The sequence below is a fragment of the Stegodyphus dumicola genome, chromosome 2, assembly GCF_044657685.1.
Source record: "Stegodyphus dumicola isolate Sdum_Otavi_A_Nest chromosome 2, ASM4465768v1".
Taxonomy (NCBI): domain Eukaryota; kingdom Metazoa; phylum Arthropoda; class Arachnida; order Araneae; family Eresidae; genus Stegodyphus; species Stegodyphus dumicola.
The window spans coordinates 199,985,053-199,991,052 of NC_140769.1; positions in this window are offsets into that span (position 1 = coordinate 199,985,053).

The window sequence follows — 6,000 nt, forward strand, 5'->3', positions numbered from 1 at the left end:
AAAGCCACTTTATATCTGCATTTCAGTATGTGAAAAATTCTGATATCCTATGGTTTGGGGGGGGGAAGTAGAATGGAGAAATTATCTGGATTGTAGTTGGTAAACCTGCCTACGATTCTTCATTTTCAGAACTGTTTTGCCTGCTCTTTGTTTGTAACTAGCTGGTGCATTGTGATTTGAACCCTGGACAAATTACCAGTATTCAACAGTTCTAACCTCTCAGTAGAAATTTAACTACCTATTTGAGAAATTTTAGAAAATATTATAGTTTGCCAGATAAAAAATTAAAGCAACATTAAAATGTACATAAATATGACAACTATCTGTAAAAGCGACCATTATTTCCGATCACATATGTAAACATCAGGATTGTTAATATATTCTCTGGGAATGGAATTTTCTTACATGACACCATTAACCGGCGGAAGACTCATCAAGAAAAGTTGGGCACACCAATATTTAAAATACGGTAAAAACGTTTTTGTTTAGTTGTACTTCTGTTTTTTTTTTTTTTATATATAATGCTTGGGTTACAAAAAATTAATTTCCAAAATACACTTTATAGAGAGTTAAAATTAAGATAAATGAAAATAATAAAATAAACATCACACCTCTAAATTGTATTGCATCTCTTATAAACAGTGCTTATTTTATTTGTTACACTTTTAACAAAATGCATTCATATGTTCTTAGCAGAGTAAATTTTCACATTTTAAATATTGCATTCGTGTTCTGTCCTTGGCTTGAGGGCATTCATCACATCTTTTATACTTAGTTGCTTCGAATTTCATATACTTGTTTGAATTATTCCTCGAAATTCCTGCTCTTTTGCATACAGTACATAAGTTTCTCGGTAATGTAATTAATTAATCTCTGATCGTTGTTTAATACAGTCAAAAGTCGTTAATTCGGACACTCATAATCCGGACCTCAAAGCTAAAAACTTTCTGCGCATGCGCCGCGTTGACACATGCGCATAGGCGTTTACGCGTGCGCGTAAGACCTTTTACCACTGCGCATATGCGTGGGCGCAAGTGCAGAATACGTTTTCGCGTGCGCGTTTTATGTATAACAGACGGTATAATCTAAAATTATCTATTTCAGTTAATGTTGATGATTGCGTTGTTCCTTAATCTTCGAATTGGATCCGGCTAATTATTTTTTGCAGACTGTAAGAGCAGTAAAAGTAAACTTGAACTTTCGATTATGTCAAATAGAATTTTCGATTCTGGAGCTCCCAAAGGATCTTACAAAGTGAAAGTATGTTTCAATGTCCATCAAACAAAAAATGGATAAAGACATGAAGAATGTGACAGAAAGGTTAGTGAAAACGAAAAAATTTCGATTGACAAGTTGGTATTCTTGGCACAACAATTAACGGGTATCTCTCAGGAGCAGTCCTGAAATTGATACGCCATCACTCCACTGCTGCCGGAACAACTCTTACAAGACAGCATCGAGGTTTGCCAATTTTGCCTCGTAAAGATTTCCGGTGTTAGAATCATTGTTGCTGTAAAATTTCAACAGCTTTATTTTTTCGTATAACATACACAGTCCGTGTCACAATTCCATACAATTTTGCCAGCAGCCGAACGGTAAAGTCGCTGAACAGTGGTAATTCGAATCCCACGAACAGACTAGCTGCATGGGCATTTTCTTAGTTTTCCTTAGAAAGTCCTCCACGAAAGCACCCCTTCCTTCTAAGCAGATAACCCTAGTGTGCTTTGCCATAATTAAATAAACCAAACCAATTATCCTATAAACCTAGGGGTAGCACCTGCCTCCATCTTTTGCAGAATTTCCACTTTTTGCATTACCGTCAATGTAACGTGTTAATTTTTCAACATTGCAAGCAGTAAAATCATGAGTGTGTTTCTTATCTGTCATTGTACTAAAAAGCGGTAAAATATCTGGATTAAAAAAAAAACCGACAGCAGTAAACAATCGTGAAACAACAAAGCTCAGAATGTACAACGTGAATCATGAAGTTGAAGGAAGAGTTGAGTGAATCGTCTGCTTTTTTACCTCGATGCAGATTGGAGGGGAAAAAAACTTTTATCATGATGTTAATAATTTGGTATTTCCATTACGAGTTAATTATCCGGTAAGTATTTTTTCTTCGATATTTCATACTCCATGTTGCGGTTTCCGGAACCTATGAACTGAAAGTTAATATTTTGAGAGGCAACACAGATTTCAGGTCGGCAGATTTTCGATATTTTAATGTATATAGATTTGAGTGAAAATTATAAGCTTTCAACCTATAACCTTCGGCTTTCACTGAAATTAATCATTAGAAATATGAGAAAGTTTAATTAAAGAAATTGTTATGCGGGCATACAAATAAGCTCAACATGAAAAGGTTAAATTTGGCATTCTAATAATTATATTTTTAACAAGAAAAAGAAATTAGTACTAAGGGTGGTTTTAAGTGATTTAAAAGTTTAGAATTATTCATTAAACGCACTTTGTAGTTATAGCGAATTATCAAATTCCTCTTTGCATGCTCCATTACAGTGGTGGCGAACCTTTTTAGAGGCCGCGTGCCATTCCGTTTAAGATATTAAACTAGAATTATTCATAAATTACCTCAAAATGCTTAGATCTGAAAACTGGAATCTGTTTAATAATGAAAGTATTAAAACTCGCCGGCAGTCTGCAATAAATTTAAATTCATTTAGCTGACATTAGCTGCTTCAACTTTGGCATATTCTTTGCCATGTAACAGGTAACATGATTGGCCCAAAATTGGATCAATAAATATGTATATCGTTTTTATGGTGTTATATGAAAATCTGATGTCTAGGCTTAGGCTCTATGCCAGTGGTATGCGATAAGTAAAGTGAAACATTCAAGAACAGACTGAAACACTTGTTTAAATTACATAGTATTTTATTGTGATTATTGATTTAGGAAGTAATATTTTAGCCGTCTGCCGGCTGATGAGGTATGCCGACGGTGTCACGAGTGCCATAGGTTTGCCATCACTGCTCTAGTAATATAAATGGTTGCAACCAGTAATCCAGCTAGCATTCTGATCCTTTGTTCCAATCCCAGGAAGAACTCGACCTCATTTTTCATATTCAGACAGAATGGAGGACTACTGTTTTGTTTAAAACATTGAGCGCGGCACCGAATTTGCTGTCCTTTCCGCTAAGGCCGTATTTTTATTTAAAATGTTTCAATACATTTCATTAAAACTAAATTTGATCACATTTCATTGAGACTTGTTTTTTTTTAACTTTAATGCTGTCAGTCCCGCGGGCCGATGCTGGCCAAACGAAAATTCCAGTGCCGTGACAGACGGCGGCCACACGGAAAGTTCACTGCCGGTCCCAAAGGACTGGCGCTGCGCTCAGCGTGTTAATGCAGGTTACTCGAGTGTATGTTGTAACCTCTTAATCTTTTCTCGCGACTTTCCCTTATCACTTAAGCTGGCAACTCTTACTGAGATGAATGTCCTCAATAGGTCGACGAGTGCTGAGGCTACTAGTACTCCTTTGGGGCTGTTGCAAATTTTAGGATATTGTGCTATATTAGAATTTTCTGTTTTACAGTATGGATTGAGTAGTTAAAACTTCATTTTTTTCTGATACTATGATATTGTCTTGAAGTATTATTTGGTGGGCAGATTTAACTTCTTCCTCTTTAATTTTAATGGTAACGCATGACAGCATTCATATGAGTTTACCGTGTATTCGTTGAGACACATCATTTCTTTAGATGATGGTAACACTGGCTTCAGTATTGATGGACATGGGGGTTGCAACAAAATCCATTTATATGCCCCATGATGATGAGTCCATTACTGCTGCACTTATTGCAGAAATATAAAGCACTTTAAAATGGGGCTTATTTGACAACCTGTGTCCTACAAAATAATTGGTGTGCCTGCTTCTTGCTGGTAGTCTTCTTAGTCTGTGGCTTGGGGTGTTCTGAAGTTTCATACGTGGCCATCGCAATTCCAGTACTTTAGGATAGGTTGCCTCTTTTATTCTGCCCCAAGACATTGATTTCCCTGGTTAAATCCTATACAGGAGTAATTGTATTCTACTGGTTTCTGAACATGAGAAGGTCTTTACGGGTTGCTTGCTAGTCTGCCTGAAATTTCGTAGCGAACACTAAAACCTTTTTTTAGATCTTTGATATCCACCATTCTCAAGGCTTTTGCGTCTCAGGATTCAGGATGCCATCGATGAAGTACTGAAGGGACAGGAATTGTCTTGTTTCTGATAGGCAGTGTGAAAAAGCAAGATGAGATAGCCTTTTTTCATCATCAAACTCAGCTCGTTAACTCGGAATATCTTCATTAAAATTGTAAAATACAGAAAAACCTAAAACTCCAAATACAGTTTAAAAAGCAGCTGAAACACTTTCTTGAATTTCTCCAACTTTACCTTCAACCTTGTTTGTTCTGCCTTCAATAGCATTAACTTTCTTTACTATTATGGCAGAAATTTTTTTTTTTTCATTTCCTGTTGACCAGCTTCAATTTCTCTTTAGCCCACTGTCATGTATCTGGCAGCGGTGAGCCAGCCAATCAGCTGCCTGGCAGAGCCCAGCAAGTGAGAGAGAAGACAGTTGCATGTTAGCCTCAGAGGAGGCAGGTTGTAGGTTAATTATGTTGTAGGAGCGAGGTAGTGCTCCGAGTTTGCCTTTATTCTTTAAATGTTTATTTTTTTTTTCATTATTCTTTGAAAGTTAATTTTTAATAAATGTTGGTGTCGTTTTCCTTATGGTGCCTTATTAATCCGCAAGGTCATTACAGCACGCTCTCTTACGAGAACCAGAGCTAACGAAGCCGACTGGATTTTGGAGAAAAGGCGAGAAATTTTTGTTGTAACTTTAAGGAAAATTTCTTCTAAATATGTTTAAAGGAGTAGTTAAAAGTGATTTGATTTCAGTGTTGAAGGAACTAGGTGAAGAAGCCGATTCTAGTTTAAAAGTTGTAGAATTAAAGGATAAGCTTTTAAGTTCCAAAGAATATTTGAAAGATAAAGATTTTGTTATTGAATTTCTTAATACTACGGTTGAAGAAAGGAAAAAGTCAGAAGAAATTGTGAAATTGCGTTTAATGCAAATCGAAAGTAGCAACGAATCTAGTAATAACGTAGAAAATACACTTTCATTAGATAAGCTTTTGAAAGCTGTACAGGCATTATCGATTTCTGTACCTAAAAAGGGTGAAGCATGGAACTTATTTTTTGATTCCATAGAAAGGGCTTTTAAGCATAACAACGTACCAAATGAGCTTAAGTCTGAAATTTTACTTAAACTGATAGGTGATAAATCTTCTAATATTCTAGTATATATTAAAGATGATGATTTGAAAGATTATGAAAAAATTAATTCTTAAGGAATATGAACCATCGCCAATTATATGTTTAGAAAATTTTCGCCAAGCTCAAAGGTTGACGGGAGAAACTCATTTGCAGTTCGCCTCTCGTTTAAGATCATGTTGGATCCATTATTGTAAAAGTAGAAACGTCAATGATTTTGAGTCTTTAATTAACTGAATAATTTCTGACAAACTTTTTCAAACATTGGATAGTGATTTAGCGTGCCATGTTGCAGTTCGACAAGGTGAAAGTTGGCTACGTCCAGAAGAACTAGCGAAGGAATGCGACACTTATTTCATCGCAAAAGGTAAATCTTTTGATGACATAAGAGGTGAAGAACGCGCTAATTTTCGTGATTCATACAACAAAAACTCTAAATATATTCCACCAGCGCTAAGAAAAGATTTAGTGGTAAATGAACAGAAACATTCGTTTAAACCGCGAGAATGTTATGTGTGTAGTAGCAGTTTACATTTGGCTAAGGATTGCCCGAACAGGCGAAATAAATTTGAGAGGTCCAATAAACAGAACGATAATTTCCCGGTCAAACCGAAAGTTAACACTTCAAGTAAGTCGAAGGACAATGCGGTTGTTACAAATGTAAATTCTAAACATTTACAAAATTCCGAGTGTTCCGACGGAAAACTTAATTTTTATTCCT